General features: G+C 42.7%; 1 protein-coding gene and 1 long non-coding RNA gene across 2 annotated transcripts in view; both read right to left on the bottom strand.

Moving 5' to 3' along the window:
* Nucleotides 1-10,546, bottom strand: part of LOC133141653 (uncharacterized) — a 151,063-nt gene extending 140,517 nt beyond the window's left edge. Inside the window, exons 1-3 of the mRNA XM_061262243.1 lie at nt 10,425-10,546; nt 7,845-7,940; nt 4,958-5,044 (exon numbers count right to left, since the gene is read on the bottom strand). The gene's annotated coding sequence lies outside the window, so the exon portion shown is untranslated. The remainder of the gene's footprint in view (nt 1-4,957; nt 5,045-7,844; nt 7,941-10,424) is intronic.
* A 17-nt stretch (nt 10,547-10,563) lies between these two features.
* On the bottom strand, nt 10,564-13,639 carry LOC133141660 (uncharacterized). The gene is made up of 3 exons (XR_009710113.1): nt 13,393-13,639; nt 11,893-12,030; nt 10,564-10,643 (listed from the first exon to the last, which is right to left on the bottom strand). It is a non-coding gene; the product is annotated as an uncharacterized LOC133141660 (long non-coding RNA).
* Nucleotides 13,640-19,746: the final 6,107 nt, after the last annotated feature.

The raw sequence follows: 19,746 nt of genomic DNA, 5'->3' as shown, positions 1-19,746 counted from the left end.
CCAGGGCACCTGGTAAAGAATTGTCCACACTTGAAAGCAAAAGATCAGTCCCACTAGCGGAGCGAAAGTTGCTAGTGGGACTGGTCAAAGGTATTAGCTTTCGCACAACTCCGCTCATAGAACTGGCATGGAGAGGGGTCGCCATTGGTGCTGAGGCTTTTATTGATTCAGGGGCGGTGGATAATTTTATTGACCGCCAGTGGGCTGCACAACACCAACTGCCCGTCCGATCTATGCCGCGGCCCCAACCTATTACGGCGCTCGACGGTCGTCCCTTGGGGTCTGGGGTGGTCCGCCACAAGACCGAGCGGGTTATTATGCGCATCCCGTTTGGTGGCCACCGGGAGCGTATATATTTTTATCTAGTGGAATCTCCAGCGTACCCGATAGTTTTAGGCCACGTCTGGCTGGTAAAACATCAGCCGCAAATAAACTGGGGTAACCGGAGCCAGCCGGTGTCTCGGTGGGGTCCGCAATGCGCTGCTCACTCGTATCAGGGTTACACTTCCTCGACACCTCCCATTGACACTGATATAGGGTCTGAAATGGACGAGGAGGAGGCTAGGGAGCCCCTTGGTCCTAATGTCAGGGTGTCGGAGCAGGAGGAGCACGAGGGGAGTTTGGAGTGGGACTCTGATTTTGATTGGAATTGTCCTATTGATGAGAGTGAGGGCAGTGATGACATTGAAGGGGACACCGGGCTCCTGGGTCAAACCGCAGGCGGTGGAGGCGATGATCAGATGGTTGGGGCTATCGAGTTTTCGCTGCCAACCAACATCCCGAGGGTTTATTGCGAGCTAGCTGAGGTGTTCAGCAAGCAACGTGCTACCTCGTTACCCCCGCACCGGTCGTACGATTGTGCGATAGACTTGCATCCGGGTACCGTTCCGCCTCGGGGTTCCCTCTATTCGCTATCTGTGCCTGAGAGTAAGGCCATGAAGGAGTACATTCGTGATGCCCTAGCTAGCGGGTTCATCAGACCCTCTTCATCACCGGCAGGAGCAGGGTTCTTTTTTGTCAAAAAGAAAGACGGTAGCTTAAGGCCATGTATTGACTACAGAGGGCTGAATGTTATAACTATTAAGAATAGATATCCCCTGCCCTTGATGAACTCTGCATTCGAGCGTCTGCAAACGGCATCGGTTTTCACTAAATTGGACCTCCGGAATGCGTACAATCTTGTACGCATCCGGGAGGGGGACGAGTGGAAAACCGCTTTTAATACACACTCGGGCCATTATGAGTACTTGGTTATGCCGTTTGGCCTCACTAATGCTCCTGCAGTATTTCAGGTGCTCGTCAACGAGGTGCTCAGAGATATGTTGGAGAGGTTCGTATTTGTTTATCTTGATGATATTCTGATTTTCTCCGCCACCATTTCTGAGCATGTTCGCCATGTCAAGCTAGTGTTGACACGTCTTCTAGAAGCACGCCTTTTTGTGAAGGCGGAGAAATGCATGTTTCATGCAAATTCCGTCTCTTTTCTCGGGTTCATTGTATCGGCGGGCAAGACCGAGATGGATCCAGCAAAAATTAAGGCTGTTCAGAACTAGCCCACTCCGGAATCCGTCAAACAGGTGCAGAGATTTCTGGGGTTCGCCAACTTTTATCGGCGTTTTATAAGGAATTTTAGCACCGTAGTTGCGCCCATCACCGCGCTCACTAGGAAAGATGCTCTCGCACGTTTTCTGTGGACCCCTCGGGCGGAGGCAGCATTCGGGGAGCTAAAAAAGAGGTTCTGCTCTGAACCCATTCTCATAACTCCGAACCCGAGCCTGCCGTTTATTGTGGAGGTGGATGCCTCCGAGGTAGGGGTAGGAGCCATTCTCTCCCAACGATCTCCCAAGGACCACAAAGTACATCCCTGTGCGTTCTTCTCGCGGTCGCTGTCACAGGCCGAGAGGAACTATGATGTAGGGGATAGGGAGCTACTCGCGGTGAAATTGGCCTTGGAAGAGTGGCGTCATTGGTTGGAGGGGGCAGAACATCCATTCACAGTATGGACCGACCATAAAAACCTGGAGTACATACAGACAGCGAAAACACGCAACTCACGCCAGGCCCGCTGGGCGCTGTTCTTTGCACGGTTCTCATTTACGGTGACATACCGCCCCGGATCTAAAAATATAAAACCAGACGCCCTTTCTCGGGTCTTTGATAAGACCGACAGGGAACACACTCCCGAACCCATTATCTCTGGGGCGCAGATCGTGGCGCCAGTTAGTTGGGAGATTGAGTCTGCGGTGCGGAGAGCATTACGCCTGGAGCCAGACCCGGGGGGGGGGCACCCCACTGTCTCTTTGTGCCCGCTAGGGTCCGGTCCCAGGTGCTACAGTGGGGACACGCCTCGCGGCTGACAGGGCATCCCGGGGCTCACCGCACTAAAGAATTTTTGTCCAGACGATTCTGGTGGCCCGGAATGGAGAGGGACGTTCGGGAGTTTGTAGCCGCCTGTCCGATATGTGCTCGTGGCAAGGGATCCCATCAGTCGCCCTCAGGGCTATTACGCCTGTTACCCATCCCCAGACGCCCTTGGAGCCATATCGCGCTTGATTTCATCACGGGGCTGCCGCCATCCGAGGGCAAAACGGTTATTCTGGTTGTGGTAGATCGTTTTTCTAAGGCGGCTCACTTTGTGGCATGTGGTGTCAGATCGGGGACCCCAGTTCGCCTCTCGGTTCTGGCGGGCGTTCTGTTCTCTGTTAGGGGCGTCAGTTAGCCTCTCGTCTGGGTTTCACCCAGAGACCAATGGACAAACAGAACGCACCAACCAGACCCTGGATACGCTCCGGTGCCTGGCGGCGGCCAACCCCACCTTGTGGAGTCGGCAGCTCACGTGGGCGGAGTATGCTCACAACACGCTACAAAATGCGTCCACAGGCCTTTCGCCCTTCGAGGCACAGTTTGGGTACCCGCCACCACTATTTCCTGAACCGGAGAGAGGGGGCGAAGTACCTTCTGCCGAGACCTTTGTTCGGCGGTGTCGGTCTGTGTGGAAGAAGGTGCGAGTTGCGCTCATGAAGGCTACAGCCAATCAAAAGAGGCTGGCCGACAGGCGGCGCCTTCCTACAGAGTAGGGCAATGGGTGTGGCTGTCCACGCGTGACCTGCCCCTACGGGTGGAATCACGGAAGCTCGCTCCTCGATTCGTGGGTCCGTTTAAAATCATCAGGAGGATTAATCCGGTCACGGTGCGCCTCCAGTTGCCCCGATCTATGAGAATCCACCCCACGTTCCACGTCTCCCGTCTCAAGCCGGTGCTGACAAGCGCACTAGCCCCTGCGGAGGTTCCTCCACCACCTCCAAGGCTAGTTGACGGGGGTCCAGTCTACACCGTGCGCCGCATCCTGGCCGAGTGCCGCGTGGGCAGGGGTAGACAATATCTCATAGATTGGGAGGGTTTCGGCCCGGAGGAGCGCTGTTGGGTCCCCTCAAGGGATATTTTGGACCCGGAGCTGATCCGTGAATTCCACAGGCAGGGGGTTGAAGGAGCATCTGGGGCTGCTCCTTAGTAGGGGGGTCCTGTCATGGTGGGAGGTAGTACCCGGTGGGTCCACCAGAGGGCTGAGGATCATTAGTTCCACCTGTTCCTCATTAACTCCTGGGGAATTGCCTTCCCCAAGAGTATTTAAAGCCAGTGCTGACTCCCTTCAGTGCTTTTGTGTTCAACGTTTGCACGTGCACAAAGCCGGTAACACGCCAGGTAGACTCTGTTCTGGTAGAGTCAGGTACGGTGTTGGTTATTTACAAAAATCTCTGAGACTACCAAAAAATTAGGTAAGGAAGGCGCTCGGTTGTGGTGTTTGTTCACCGACGCCTTCCTGAAAGGTTTTCATTTCTTCCTTTTTGTTTTGGGCTCGTGTGAGCCGGTGGTAGAGGGACGTTGTCCCCGGTATTGTATTTTAGTTTGTGTTTTTCTTCCTGAGCTGCGCCTCATGGGTTTTTGTTTTGTGCCTAGCGGTTTTTGCTAGGTTGTACTTTTATTTGGGGAATTCACTATTATTTCTCAGTGCTCACTTCCCAGCACTATATCTGGTTTGTGTATTCGCCCTGTTTTCTGAGGGTTGTTTTTATTTTCTACAGCCGTTTTTTGGGGCTTAATTTCTGTTCTTTCCATTACCGCCTACGGGTTAGTTTCTGTTCCTCCCTGTGTCCCGGGAGAAGGTCTTATTGTTGTATCTCACTTTCTTTATTGTGAGTTCGCCTTCAAGGGTCGAACCTCAGTCGCTACTGGCCCTCCACCCTGCCCCTACCCTACACAAGTGTTCAATCTCGGATAAGAGCATCTGCTAAATGCCTTGCAATGCACTGTAATGGCATTTTTTTTTTTTTTTTTTTTTTTTTTTTTCATTTAGCAGGGGAAATTGAGGTTCAACATCCTCGAGGAGCTGGGTGATTCATTGTAGTGCTGGTCATTAAAAAAGGGAATAAATCCGAGAACTATTCATTTTCTAGTTCTATAAGCTGCTGCCTTCCAGGCTTCACTGAGGGAAGGAAGGTACCTAGGGCATGTCACTGCCTGTCATGTGAACTATGCATCTCCGCACTCACAACAGTCATCTCTCCCGTAGGTTTCCATGGTTTCTGTGCTTACGTTTGCATACAGCACAGGAGTGGAGTGCCCACCACCAACTTAAAATTAATATAGAAATGAAATTAAACAATGCAAATGGTCTCAATGGTCATTGCTAGAGAGATGCCAGTGGGAATACGTCTCATATAGCAATTGTCCGTATGAAAAAAGTGTACGTTGCTACTTTAAAGGTGCTGAGTTTTTATTTTGTCCTGTTGAGAGATGTATGGCTATAAGTAGAATCATGAATAAGTTCATTATTAAAGTGGAATATTAGCAATATCTATTCCATGTGTTTGAGTTCTTACATTTTTGGACACAATGGAAACATTGTGTAATTTGTACATATTTTCAGAACATTCTGCATCATAAAATAGAAACTTACCACCAAGTACATATGGAGCCACCTTAAATATCACGAGGATCCTCACAAGGTTTATAGTACTGCAAACATAGGCCTCTCCAACAGAGCCTGCGAAAAAAAGGACATCAAAGTACAAGAGGTGAAGAATCTATGTTGGGCAATGGCTGATCGATTTCTCTTTTCTAAGCTTGAAGCGTTTCACCCAAAGACAGCTCTCTGGTTGGTTTATCTTTTCTTACACAAATACAGTCTTCACAGGCAAAACCCAAGGCTAAAACCAAGAGTAGACATTCAGAACTATTTAACTATTTATTGTCAGAAAGCATGTCAGTCACATGTTCAAATACTTTTGCTCACCAAAACATTGGGTGGTCTGATACAAAAGGTGATATGTTCTAAGTTGTTTAACAAATCTAGATCAAAATACCAGGCAATAAAACCTGAAATACGGATCTGTCATCTAAATGGTAAATGGTTGGCATTTATATCGCGCCTTTATGCAAAGCGCTGTACAATTGATGCCATTTTTGACCAGTTTGAGCCTATATCCCTCCCTTCGCTCTCAGATATAATTAAGCATCTGCGGCCTACATATTTCCCCTCAGACAGCATCCCCTCTCGTCTTCTCAAAGAAGTTTTTGATTCAGTTGGTGCTAGCGTATTATTGCTAATCAATACCTGTCTCAGTTCAGGATGTGTCCCAGCTGCATTCAAACATGCTGTAGTGCAACCACTGCTCAAAAAGAAAAATCTTGACCCTTCGGTTCTCTCTAACTTTAGGCCTATCTCCAAGTCACCTTTTTTGTCTAAAGTATTGGGAAAAGCAGTTTTTATTCAGTTACAATCATTTTTAGATAAAAATGACATCTGTGAAAAGTTTCAGTCTGGTTTTAAACCTTGGCACAGTACTGAAACTGCCCTTTTACGAGTTTTTAATGATCTGATAATAACTACAGACTCTGGTGAGCCTGCTATCCTGGTGCTCTTAGACTTGACAGCGGCATTTGACACCGTGAATCATGAGATTCTTTTATCTCGCCTTGAACACTGTGTGGGTATTAAGGGGGCTGCCTTGGAGTGGTTTCGGTCGTACCTATTGGACAGGAGTTTCTCTGTCCATGTAGGAGATTACTCCTCAGATACAGCCCCACTCACTTGTGGAGTCCCCCAGGGCTCTATTCTGGGTCCTATTTTATTTTCTTTATATATGCTGCCCCTGGGGTCAATTTTCAGGAAGCATAACCTTTCTTTCCATTGTTATGCTGATGATGTACAGATTTACTTACCTGTAAAATCTCAATGCAAGAAATCACTGCAGCTTTTACTTACATGTCTTAAAGACTTAAAAAACTGGATGGATGCTAACTTCCTGCATTTAAATGAAAATAAGACAGAGGTCATTATGTTTGGACATCCAGCTCAATTGGAGGACATTGCTGGTGCTTTGGGCCCCCTGGCCCCCAAAAATGTTCCTGCTGCGAAAAGCCTTGGTTTCACCTTTGACAGTGCCTTTAAATTTGAGAAGCAAATTAGTGCTGTTGTCAAAGCTGCCTTTTTTCAGTTAAGACAAATAGCCAAGGTCAAGGCCTATCTTTCTCAAAAAGATTTGGAAAGAGTGGTCCATGCTTTTATAACATCTCGGCTGGACTACTGCAATTCTCTATATATAGGCTTAGACCAGTCCTCTCTCTGCCGTCTGCAGCTAGTGCCTACATTGGCTTCCTGTCCGTTACAGGATAAATTTTAAAATTGTATTATTTGTTTTTAAGGCAATGAATGGTCTAGCACCTACATACTTGTCTGAACTCCTCAATATGTATACCCCAGCTAGATCACTTAGATCATGCAATCAGCAACTTTTGGATGTCCCTATGTCGAGGAGAGCTAGGAGGGGTGACCGGGCCTTTGAGGTAGCTGGCCCCAAGTTGTGGAACAGCCTACCGCCACATATTAAATCTGCCCAAAACATAGATATTTTTAAATCCCTGTTAAAAACCCACCTTTTTAGTGAGGCCTTTATGTCAGACATAAATGGGGAATCCAGATGATGTACTTGTATTTCATTTTATTTCATTTTATTTCTTTTTATTTCTTTTTATTTCTTTTTATCTCATTTCATTTTATCTAATTTTATTTGATTTTGTTTTGTTTTGTACAGCACTTTGGTCAACCATGGTTGTTTTAAATGTGCTTTATAAATAAAGTTTATTATTCTCATTCACCCATTCATACACACACACACACACACACACACACACCAACGGTGATTGGCTGCCATGCAAGGCACTGACCAGCTCGTCAGGAGCATTTAGGGGTTAGGTGTCTTGCTCAGGGACACTTTGACACAGCCCGGGCAGGGGATCAAACCGGCAACCCTCCGACTGCCAGACGACTGCTCTTACTGCCTGAGCCACGACGCCCCTATGTAAAGATTTATCATCTCATGTAAATCTTTTGACCTCAAACTAAATTGTCTTCAGTGTATAACAAAAACAAAATAATTGACCTGTTTCAATACTTTTGGAGGGGACTGTATGTTTTGCAAATCAGTTAATGTGTTTTAAAATGTTCTGTATTAAAATTACTTTGAATAACAACATTTGATTAAATAAAATAAAAAAACCTACTTTGAATCGGAACCAGGATTCAATAAGAACCAGATTTGATAAGCAAAATCACAATCAGAATCAGAATTAATGAAATCCAAACAATATCCAACCCTCACTGCTTGATTGGCAGGTGAGACCACATGTTTCAGGGGAGAACTGTTTGTGTCTACACTCTCCTAAATAAGCTGTAGGGATTACAGCATGAACATGACTGTAAATAGCTCATTGCATATTCAAAATGAAGGAGGGAACTGGACTTGGAAATCTTAATACAAAAAAAGTAAAGCAGACAGACTTACCCTCAATTTTACCCCATATGGCGAAGGCGATGGATAACAAGATGCAGGGAACGGAGACTTGAAGGCAAAATAGCAACACAGTCCCTTTGCTTTCAACTGAGGAGCAAAGAAAAGCAATACTCATACACAATAATCATACACATCAAAAGTATCCTCCAAAGACGTGAGTATGAAAACTGTTTCTGTGGAAATAGTCCATTCACTGGGTCCGCTCCTTTTCATACAGCCAGGGTACCTCCCAGCAAGAAGTGACAGGGGAGGAGCAGATGCATAAATGGAGGGGAAAACATCTGCCGGCAGCTGGAGACAGCAACATAAACAATAAGCATGGCGAAACCATGCTTATTATATAATGTAATTATGTTATGATATTTTATTATAATATACACTCAGTGGGCACTTTATTCGATATTTATTAGACTTCTATTGCTGTCGCCTATCAATTTAGAGTTATGATACGTTGTGTGTTCAGAGATACTGTACAAAAGGCTCAGGACTTCTATTCTGTTTATTTTCTCCCTTTCATGCTTATGAACTTTTAATTTGTTATCCCCAGCACCTATGTTAAGACACAAGACTCATTGTTTACTTTTAGGCTGGCGCGCTGTTGAGGCAGCAACTTCATTGCTCTCCGTGTTGTCTGAGCAAAGTATACCCTCATAGCTGCCAACTCTCACGCTTTCGGCGTGAGACACACGCATTTGCATGTGCGTGTGAAAACAGGGAAATGCGTGTGTCTCACGCCGAAAGTGTGAGAGTTGGCAGCTATGGGTTACCCTGTAGTTCAAAGTGTGCGTCTATGAACAAAGTAAGTTTTCTAATATGAAGTTAATGCTGTATGTTAAGCTATGAAATATGTTGGGAGAAGTGAATTGCCTGTTGCTAGTTGAAGCGAGGGAAAAAATGTTTGCACTTATAGCATTTACTGCCGTGTTGGCTGACGTTATTATTAGCTGCTAAATTACGTGTATTGTGCCAGCACACAGACCTTTATCCGGCGCATATATGCCAAATGTGTTCCTTGGTGTATCTGTATGCTTAGTTTGCTTAGTACTGTGTAAGGACATAGTTTACTGGTATTATCTAGCTGGTCATTTGCCTGCTTGTTGCTCAGTGATGCTGCAAGCTGACTAGCTTGTTAACTATGACACATGCATGCGCGCTACGTTGTAGCCCTATACTTATTATTATTTCCCTTTTCATTTATTTTCAGAACCACACACATACTAGAACACACACACTGGAATATACACACACCTTGTTGCACTGTGATATCTTGCGGATAATACAAGTGATTGCATCCGATCCCGTCTCCTCATTCTGTCTCCTCGATCACTTGCGCCCCTCCTGCCATGACCTTTTTATTTAGGGCACTGTGCCATACAGTTCCCAGGCTTTTTCCCCTCCTCTGCATATATTTGTGTGAGTGTGTGTGTGTGCTTGTCTGAGTGTGTGTGTGTGTGCGTGTGTGTGAGTGTGTGTGTGTGTGAGCGTGTCTGAGTGTGTGTGAGTGCGTGTGTGTGCGTGTCTGAGTGTGTGTGTGTACATGTGTGTGAGTGTGTGTGTGTGCATGTCTGAGTGTGTGTGTGTGTGTGTGTGCGTGTCTGAGTGTGTGTGTGTGTGTGTGTACGTGTGTGAGTGTGTGTGTGCGTGTCTGAGTGTGTGTGCATGTGTGTGTGTGTGTGTGTGTGTCAGTGTGTGTGTGTGTGTGCGTGTCTGAGTGTGTGTGTGTGTACGTGTGTGAGTGTGTGTGTGTGTGTGTGCGTGTCTGAGTGTGTGTGTGTGTGTACGTGTGTGAGTGTGTGTGTGCGTGTTTGAGTGTGTGTGTGTGTGTGTGTGTGTGAGAGTGTGTGTGTGTACGTGTGTGTCAGTGTGTGTGTGTGTGTGTGCATGTCTGAGTGTGTGTGTCAGTGTGTGTGTATCCTTGCAACCACACGATCAAAGCAATTGATTATTTTAGATCAATGGTCAAAGTTTTGTTTATTATTATATGGGGGGGTGGGCGGTTTATTCTGAAACATGCACGAGCATAAACCTTGCTTATCAACAACAGCGGAGTCTACCAGCAAGCGATCCTTTTGTCACGTTCCATGCTTGTCATGTCATGTTTTATGTTTAGTTATTGTCTTAGTTACGTTATTGTCATGTCACGTATTATGTTAGTCTTGTCTCGCCATGTTTTTATGTTTTATTTCTTGTTACGTTTCATTGTCATGTCATGTTATGTTTCATGTTTAGTTCTTGTTACCATTTATTTCTTAGTCTTGCCATGTCATGTTATATACACCGCGTTCCAGGTGTGAAAATGACCTCTAAAAAGTATGTGGAGTTTCTGACTGACCACTTTCTTCCATGATACAAAAAGAAGAACCGTGCTTTTGTCACAAAATATGACATATGTAATCATTGCGCAGACTGCTGAGAATGAGAGGCCGGGTGAAAAGAGTAAGTTACATCTTTTATGGCTTATTTTTTGCCTTTATGTCAATAAAGTAGTTTTTAAATGTTGTGAATCATAAATTAGGGCAATTTCTTGAATTTGGCCATTGTATTTGACTTTTGAAAATACCAGGTGCTTACCTATTAGCCCCTCTTCTTCCTCATCTTCCTCATCTTCCTCTTCTTCCTCATCTTCCTCATCTTCCTCTTCTTCCTCTTCTTCCTCTTCTTCCTCATCTTCCTCTTCTTCCTCTTCTTCCTCTTCTTCCTCTTCTTCCTCTTCTTCCTCATCTTCCTCTTCTTCCTCATCTTCCTCATCTTCCTCATCTTCCTCATCTTCCTCCTCCTCTGTCGTTAACCCTGAAGAAGGAAATATATATATATAAAGTACCGTGCAAAAGTCAGCACCTGTATAACATTCTGTACAGATAAGATTATTTCAAAAATAATTCAATGAAAGGTCCTAAATAAACATACTATACATTTTACATTATATTTTAGTACTTTGGCAGAATAGTTAAAAACTGAAACAAATCAATATTTTTTGTGACCACCCTTTGGCGTTAAAACTGCATCACTTCTCTGAGATGGCCAACGCTGTCCTGCAGTTCTATAAGACAATCAGCAGGGAGGTTGTTCCAAGCATGTTGGAGAACTTGCCACAGTTCTTCTGCAGACTTTGGTTGGCTCCTTGCTTCTGATCTGACAGCCTTGATCAAGTTTTTATGTAAAAAGTAGTCAGTTGCTTCCAGCAATATGTTACTTTGTAGCATAGTGGTAAACCACTGGGACACGCAAGATCGGTGGTTCTAATCCCGGTGTAGACACAATAAGACCTGCACAGCCGTTGGGCCCTTGAGCAAGGCTCTTAACCCTGCATTGCTCCAGGGGAGGATTGTCTCCTGCTTAGTCTAATCAACTGTACGTCACTCTGGATACTTGCAAAATACCAATAATGCAATGTAATGTAACGTAACGTAATTCAACTACTACAAAATGCTTCAATGTAGCCCAAGACTCTCCAAAAGCACATCAATTTATCCAACCTAGGCACAGGCTCCTGTTCTGATGCTGTGCAGCTCCCTGGCTCTGTCTGTCTATTAAATAAAATACATTTATCAGATTTGCTAACAACAAACTAGTGGCTTTTTGCATGAACTTAGTGTGCTCATGATCAACAAAATTATGTTAAATTCTTATCTTTAATTATGTTTTCCTGCTTACCAGTGACCTGCATTCTGCTTACCAACTAAATTGTATTTAAAATACCAGCACTATATTGATCAATGCAGCAAGATAAGATTATAAATTAGGTGATCAATATTTGAAAAATTCTATCTAACCAAACACATAAAGTTTACTTTGTTTAGGAAAACAATTGCCTTGAAAAATGAGATGTAAATTGAATTCTAGTACACAAAAGATGACGATTAAACAGATAAATGAGATAAAATTACTTTGTGCACCTTTAAAAACGTGTGCTACTGTTAGCTAGCTAGCTACTGACCTGCCTGAGTTATTATTGCTGTATAAAGACAACACCACATAACTGAACACTGGTGTGAAGTGTTAAATAAATTGAAATAAGAGAAAACATGTAAACACCTACCTTTCTTTTTTTTCTTTTTTTCTTGTTTTTCTTTTTGTGCTGTTTTTATGCAGCAAATAGCAGGAATACAACTTAAAACTGCAAAAACTGCAGCAGCCATGGTTAAACCCAGGACACACCAATGTAACGTGGAAAAACCTGTGACAGAGATTTCAGTGAATCTGAGGCCCACACCCATCTCTATCCCCATTCCCCCTGTAGTCAGACACTGTTAAAAAATAATAATGTTATGAAGCATTCAATAATTCATCATTGTTAATCAATAATAACATATGGCTGAGGTCTTTAGATACAGGTGAGATTTGTTTAGAAGAGGTTCAGTCATTTAGCAGATTTTCTTGTCCAGAGTGACTTACAATGTAACAGAACCAGAAGTGAATTTAGCTGATTAATATGAGCAACAGTACCAGACCTGGCCCAGTTGACTATGCCAATCAAGAAGCAAAATACAAATTTTCCAAATAACATTGAACTGTAAGGTGCACGTATATGAGGACAGTGATCTGAATTAATTGCACACTGCACATGAGACCAGGTAGCGCTTGCTAGATCTAAATAACATGGGCCAGATTGGTGTAAGGGAGGCACTCCAAAGATCTTCATTATCCCTGAGGCCTGGATTTCTTTTGAAGTTCTCTTGAGGGGGAGTTTTAAAATGTCAATCCAAAATGTTTTCATTAATAACTGCCGCATTTCATATCTTTTCACACTGTCTCTCTTGTAGCAATATCAATCGAATGTGTTCTCGCACTCTGCTACACTATTTGCTGTTTTCTACTGGTGGTGTCAGGTGTAACAATCCCACAAAATATTAAAATATGTTGCAGATACAGGCACTTGCATGATGAATGTAGAAGCACCCAATATCTTTAAAAAATAGGTTTGATATGTTGATCAATATTATTGTGTCAGATGACATCATTGGCTGTCTCTAAGAGGCGTTCTTTCTCCAAAATATGCTACCGCTGGATTATCTTCTAAGAAACAGAAGCACTCGATGTGCTTTGTATCGAATGGAACTCTGGTATTTGTGAAAACGACCTGTAGTGACCACTAGTCACCACAGGTGTCACCAAATGTCTGAAAAATGAAGGACAGACTTTAAGCTAAGAAAGCCACCATGCATGCTGAAGAGCCCTTAAACCAGGACTGAATCATGAAGGAAGGAAAAACACAACAATAACATTAGAACAGATTTCTGGCAGAAGCATATGCTTTTATAACTTGATGATTTTATCTTATTCGCCATTCTTTTATATTCTAGGTACACTGTACGGTCTGTTAGACTGTAATGTAGACATAATGCCATGACAAAATATACTGGATGATAAAATGCAAAGCATTTTCAAAGCATAAATATATCATTATTAACGCAATATGCTCTGTGCTTTACCCTTTTCTAGTTAATTTACATTTTGGAGTGAATTTCTGTGTGAGAGACCCAACCATTTATTTTCAGATGATTGCATACTGTATGTGATCATGCTACTTCATACTTACCCTGTTTTTGTAGCCAAGCCGTTGCATTGACTGATTCTCTGTCTGTACGGACTTTGCACATGAATTCCCCTCTGTCTTCAGTTTTCACATCCCTCAGTTTCATTGAGAAGTTGCCTTTGGGAATCTCCTCACTGAAGAACTCAGCACGCCCTCTGAATCTCTCAGGCTGTGACTCCGGTCTGTACTGCCCCCCCATAAACAGCAGCACCTGGATTTCTTCATTTGTCTTCATCCACTCTACTTCTAACTCTCTGAGAGGAACATGAGCATCCACTGAGCAGTTCAGAATCACATCTTCACCAGCATATGCAAATACAGGCACGTCTGCACCAGTCACTACCAGCCGTCCTGAAAAACATTCATTCAAACGTTCATTTGCATTTCATTTTTAATAGGGTGTGCCACATGTTACTCCTTTCATTGCTCCTTTGTACATGTAAGCTAACATGTCCTGTTCATTTTACAGTTATTTTTCAGCAAAATGGCAAATTCAGTTTGTTGAATGTGATATTAAAATAGGTAGCCTGTAGCCTAGTGGCTATGGTACGTGACTGGGCCCTGGAAGGTTGGTGGTTCAAGTCCCAGTGTAGCCACAATAAGATGCATGCAGCTGTTGGGCACTTGAGCAAGGCCCTAACCCCGCATTGCTCCAGGGGGCATTGTCCTCAGCTTAGTCAACTGTAAGTTGCTTTGGATAAAAGTGTCAGCAAATATCAATGTATTATTATACTAAAGAGCTTCTCAAAATTTTAGACCGCATGTATATATAAAAAAAAAAGAGCTGTATTGTATTTGAAAAAGGGGGTGGGGGTACTTACCAGTAGCTATTGTCACATTTGTTTCACTAGACTCACGTTCAGTGTGAACTACACACTTGTAAATCCCTTTGTCTTCAGGGGTTACATTCCTAAGCAGCAGCGAGAAGTTTCCTTTGGAGATTTCTTCAGTGAAAAACTCGGCCCTGCCATTGTACGCTGGGCTCTGTGATTCTGTCCGGATCTTTCCTCCCAGGAACAGATGCACCAGGCTTCCAGAATCTTCCCTCGTCCACTCCACCTCCAGCTCATGCAGAGGTATTGGGGTATCCACAGAGCAGGGCAACGTCACAGACGCCCCCAACTGGACACGTAGTGACATCGCAGGACCTCGCACTGACAAACCTGAGACCAGAGCAGATCACTTTGAAAATCCGTCAGAATACGTGCAAAAACCTATCAATTCCTTAGTGTCCGTTTCATTTCATGAGCACGTTCTGAAACTAAACATAGTCTAGAATATAAATCGAGTCACGTAGCAATACATTTGTTCTGTTAATTGAGAAATAAATAAACAGGAACTAAATGAAAAATGAAACTGAATTATTTCGGAAATAATGATGTAGCAATCGAAACGTTTTTAAATCCGTAGGTTAATAGTGTGTCGACATACACAGATAATTAATTCCAGAAAATCAAGAAAAATTCGTTTAAATGTTATATGACATATTGTTCCTATAAAACAGTATCGCCGTACTATCACATGTTAATTACCTTCGGTCCTGAGTGCGCAGATCAACGACAGAAACAAACAGAGAGCTCTCATCTTGATCTTCATCATTAGGTCTACATAAATCTACATAAATTCATGAAAACTCGAAAGTAATTAAGCTAGGCTACTAAAAGTGAATTAGACTAAGACAAGCTGCTTACTCATACGTTCTTACAACGCAAGATAAAACATAATTCGTTTAAGTTTTACTTTCACTTGCGTCTACCACGCATTGTAGCCGACATCGCCCTCTAACTTACAGAAAAATACTTGCACGCAAAATTATCAACTTGATAAAGACGTTTTGAATGTCCGTGTTAGCCGAAATGGTTGTGTGCACCTGTTGTCGGGAAGGAGACGGACATTTTGTATAAAAATTACGCGACTAACAAAATCACAAATGAAATTAATCTAGAAAAATAAGTGAAATGTTTGCATTTTCTGAAAGCCTCAAAAGACAGGAAATTAAATTCATGTATCCGCACAGATCTTACAGTCTACTGTACGGCAAACATGTGTCCACCACTGGGCAGATTGATTAAGATTGAAACCTCTCAAATAATTCATAATCTTAGAGTAGGCTAGTGCACTGTAAAATGTATTGGGACATTTTGCAGTGTTCATGTTATTCTTCTCCTCAGATTGAAACAAGCCTGTACATATTGGTATTATGCTGGTGTACCGAGGCAGGGATTGCCTTAAATATGGCCAAATAATTTGCTTTTATTCTAAACTTCTAGTTGTCTTCTGGTAAAAAAATATACGTTGTCATGCATGATATACAATGTGATTCGGATTGTCATAATTTGAAGGCTCTTCAGGCCGCTGTGTGCTAAAACAGGCAGTGTGGCGTGGAAAATGGACTGGGTCCGCTGTATGTGACTCCATTCCATTTTCCATATGCTTAGCCCTTATTCCATGCCACGTTTTTGCCACACTGTCTGTTTTAGCACACAGTGCACTAACAGGGCTCTCAAGTTTCATGAAAAACTCAGAGTAAGATTGCAAATCAGGGCTGGAGCAAATCGACATTGTGTATATTTTGGTCGCAGAGGCACCTTTGCCGAATCCACTTCTCCCAATTATAATTTAGTTTATAATTGCGTTTATATAAAGTATATAAACTATAATTTAGTTTATAATTAAGTTTATAATTGACCAGCACAAATAAAACAAATAGAACCGAAAATGACGGGCCAAACCAATAAGACAAACTCAGCTGAATAAAATTAATTAATTTATTTATTTATTTAAGAAAAAAATGTAATAGTTCGGGAGAGGTGATCTTTGTGAGCATTTCTGCGAGGGTGTGACTGAGTGTATGTGCGTGCGTGACTGACTGTGTGTGTGTGTGTGTGTGTGTGTGGTAGGGATGAACCGATATGAAATTTTACGGTACGATACGATACGATATCTTCGAAATATCACGATATCACAATATTACACGATATTGCCCAGTGGCTTAACGCAAAATCTCGTGGGCCCCCGCAAGGTTTAGGGGGGGGGGGGGTCGATTGGTGCAGTGTCAAGTAAATTGAATTTTAATAAATAAATTAATAAAATACTTCGTGTTTTTCTTGTAAAATTGTCTGGTAGACTGTAAACCCCTGTCAGTAAACATTAAAATTCGAATTAACATCAATTATATCTCTATCATTTTCGCAGGGGCATCTTTTCATTGGCTGCACAAGCAAAACATAAGGAATTGCATTTAAACTTTAATATTTGCGCATATTTAAGCAATGTTCCCAAACATAGGCTCATAGCAGCTAGTAGCTAACGTTAAGTTTGCATAAAATTCTTCGACATGGGAGGTTAAAAAACAATATTTAATATTTATATGAAACAATATTTTACTATTTAAAACGTACTAACTTACTGGAGCGTTGTTCACAGTATATCTACCGCTTTTAAAGTCATGTTTATTTCCGTGTAGTGGGTTTTATCCCTTCTCGGCCGACTCACAGTGAGAAAAGACAGGTGTGGCGTGTGAGCGTGTGAACTGGTTGAAATGCGTGTGTCTCACGGTCAATGGGTGAGACTTGAGAGGTTTGCACTAAAGTAAGAGCCTCAAAATTGTGTCAATTTCAAGGAAGAAAAAGCCCGGGGTTTGCATAATGCATTTTTGTTTGGTGGTTTGCTTAGAGCATTTGTCTACTGAAATGCCTTAACTTTTATTAAGTGAGCTCAGAGAAGGGTCTTGATGACAAAAGAGGCGATAGCCTATTTATTTGTCATTGTGATGTCATCCTGGACATTAGCTTATCAGTAGCTTATTGCCTATTCATTTATGTTTAGTCTCAGTAGACTAGTAATGCATAGTGGGTTTTTTTGTTGTTGTTTTGTAGCAGATGAAACAAAAAAGAAAAGAAATAACCCCAAACATGTTTTGTGAGTGCAAAGCCAGAAGATATGGTGCCCACACCCAGAGTAAAAAAATCCTAGAACCACAACCCGGCCGCACACTTCTCTGGCTACTAAACACCCAGACATCACCAGTACCACCCGGGCCTTGGCAGAGAAGTACTGGTGGCCCACCTTAGCTCAAGATGTGGCAAGGTATGTGATTTCCACTGTGCTCCAACAATCAAGCTCCATCCTCTTCCTATACCTCAACGGCCCTGCGCTCACCTGTCTATCAACTTTGATACTGATCTTCTCCCCTCAAATTGATTTAGCACCATACTTGTGATAGTTGACAGATTTTAAATTCTCACCCTCTGCCTGTGTTCATAGTCCTTAAATTCCGGTTTCAAAATATACATTTGACGGCCCGGCACTCTGTACCAAAACATTGTAAAACTGTACAATAATTAAAGCTCATCGGTTGAAAATTGGTTGTAATTGCCACAGCCAATGGTGCTTCAATGTCAGCGTGTTTACAGAGAAGGGGGAGGGATAAAGTGTTGTGGTTTGAAGGCGTTTGTTGCTGCTATTCCTCTCTTGACCTTTAGAAGTCCGAAATTACTTATTGTGCCTTTAAGTAACTACAATGTAGGTAACATGGACCAACAGTTAGCGGCAATGTACAATTACACATGGGAATATTTTAAATATTGTAATACACTCAAAGGCCATAACTTCATGATACACAACAAATTAACCTTGCCTGCTAATTTCACAATGTCATCTTCATGATATAGAATGATTTTCTTTTTGCAGGAGAGAAAAGAAAATCCAACAATGCTGGCCATTTTTCATGTGTAATTAAAAATATCGCTGACTGTTACATGTTAACATGCTATGCAGGAGTTAGTCAGTAATAACATCTTACTACCAAAGTAGTTAAAAATTCAAAGGTATAGCTGCAACTTAATGTAACATGTTACCAAATGTTTCAGTGCCAAAAGTGGAATATCATGTTAAAACTGCTAAATATTAGTCGTCACACCTTACGATTCACCACATTGAGGCAGTCAAGTCTTCTTTTATGCATAAAGAATTTTTTTATTTTATTCATTTGAATAATTGTTATCAGGGTTTAAGTAATACTCATCAACAGAGGGAACGGTTTTCAAGTGGATTCTTAGTTCATATTTTTCAGCCATAAACAGGCTGGGCACTCAGTGGGGGGAGGAGGAACACTAGTGCAAAAAGCCTGTGATTAATATATAATTACAGTGAGGCAACGTGTTTTTATAGGATGAGACACGAAACACTTATATTCTCATATTGTTGTACTGTTCTTATACAGTTCTGTGGTATACACACATTTATATGCTGCCCCAAGTTTGGCAGGTTTGATTTTGGCTGAAGTTTTATCAAGCACACACCCAGCTTTACTTCCTGCTCATCTGCCTGTATAGGCATGCAAGAAATGTGTGTGTGTGTGTGTGTGTGTGTGTGAGTGCATGTGGTGTGTGTGTGTGTGTGTGTGTGCGTGAGTGCATGTGGTGTGTGATTGCATGTGTGTTGTGTCAATGTATGTATATGTGGAGTTTGTGTGTTTGCATGTGTGTACTTGCGTGTACACTGTAAAAATGGAATAATTTAATCTCAAGAAAATACTTCTACTTTTGTTTCCTTGCTTTCATAGCATGAATCAGTGAAGATAAAAAAGAACTCAATTAAAAATGTTGTGACTCACTGAACAGCAATGGACAAATATTTCCGCATGTCACTGATTACGGTTTACTCAAAACAATCAAACAGTAAAGGATTTTAACATGAACTACTGCACCATGTGCCTGCCAAAAAAACCCCCAGCCATGCCAATAATAGTGGGTGGTGATAACACAAAGACAGGCTTTTCCAGTTGAGATGGTTTCCAGTCACACTTTCTCACAGCTTTTGCAAACACGGTTAAAAGGCTTGTGGAAGGAAGATGGTTAGAAATGACGAAGAAGGACAGAGAATCGCAGCCCACCACCTCATACACTGTCAAAGACAGCAAGGCAGGTGAAGCCACAGCACAAAACAACTTTTTGTATTTAGATAAACTACATTGCATTACATTACATTATTGGCATTTGGCAGACGCTCTTATCCAGAGCGACGTACAGTTGATTAGACTAAGCAGGAGACAATCCTCCCCTGGAGCAATACAGGGTTAAGGGCCTTGCTCAAGGGCCCAACGGCTGTGCAGATCTTATTGTGGCTACACTGGGATACGAACCCCCAACCTTGCCTGTCCCAGTGTCGAGAACCCGGCCCTAGGCCTACCTGATGAGAGATTGACAGGGATGGGTTAGGCAGGAATGCATTGTTAACCCCTCGCACACGCCATTGAGGTGGTAGCAAGAACGCCCGTAAGAGGAAAAATATGTGGTTCAGAGATAATGAGCAGCCCTACTTGTCAACAGAGGAGTCTGAAGTCGGGGGACTTAG

Source organism: Conger conger, chromosome 12 (assembly GCF_963514075.1).
Source record: "Conger conger chromosome 12, fConCon1.1, whole genome shotgun sequence".
Taxonomy (NCBI): Eukaryota; Metazoa; Chordata; class Actinopteri; order Anguilliformes; family Congridae; genus Conger; species Conger conger.
Note: the sequence above shows the minus strand (reverse complement) of the source record. Positions and strands in the feature narration are given on the sequence as shown.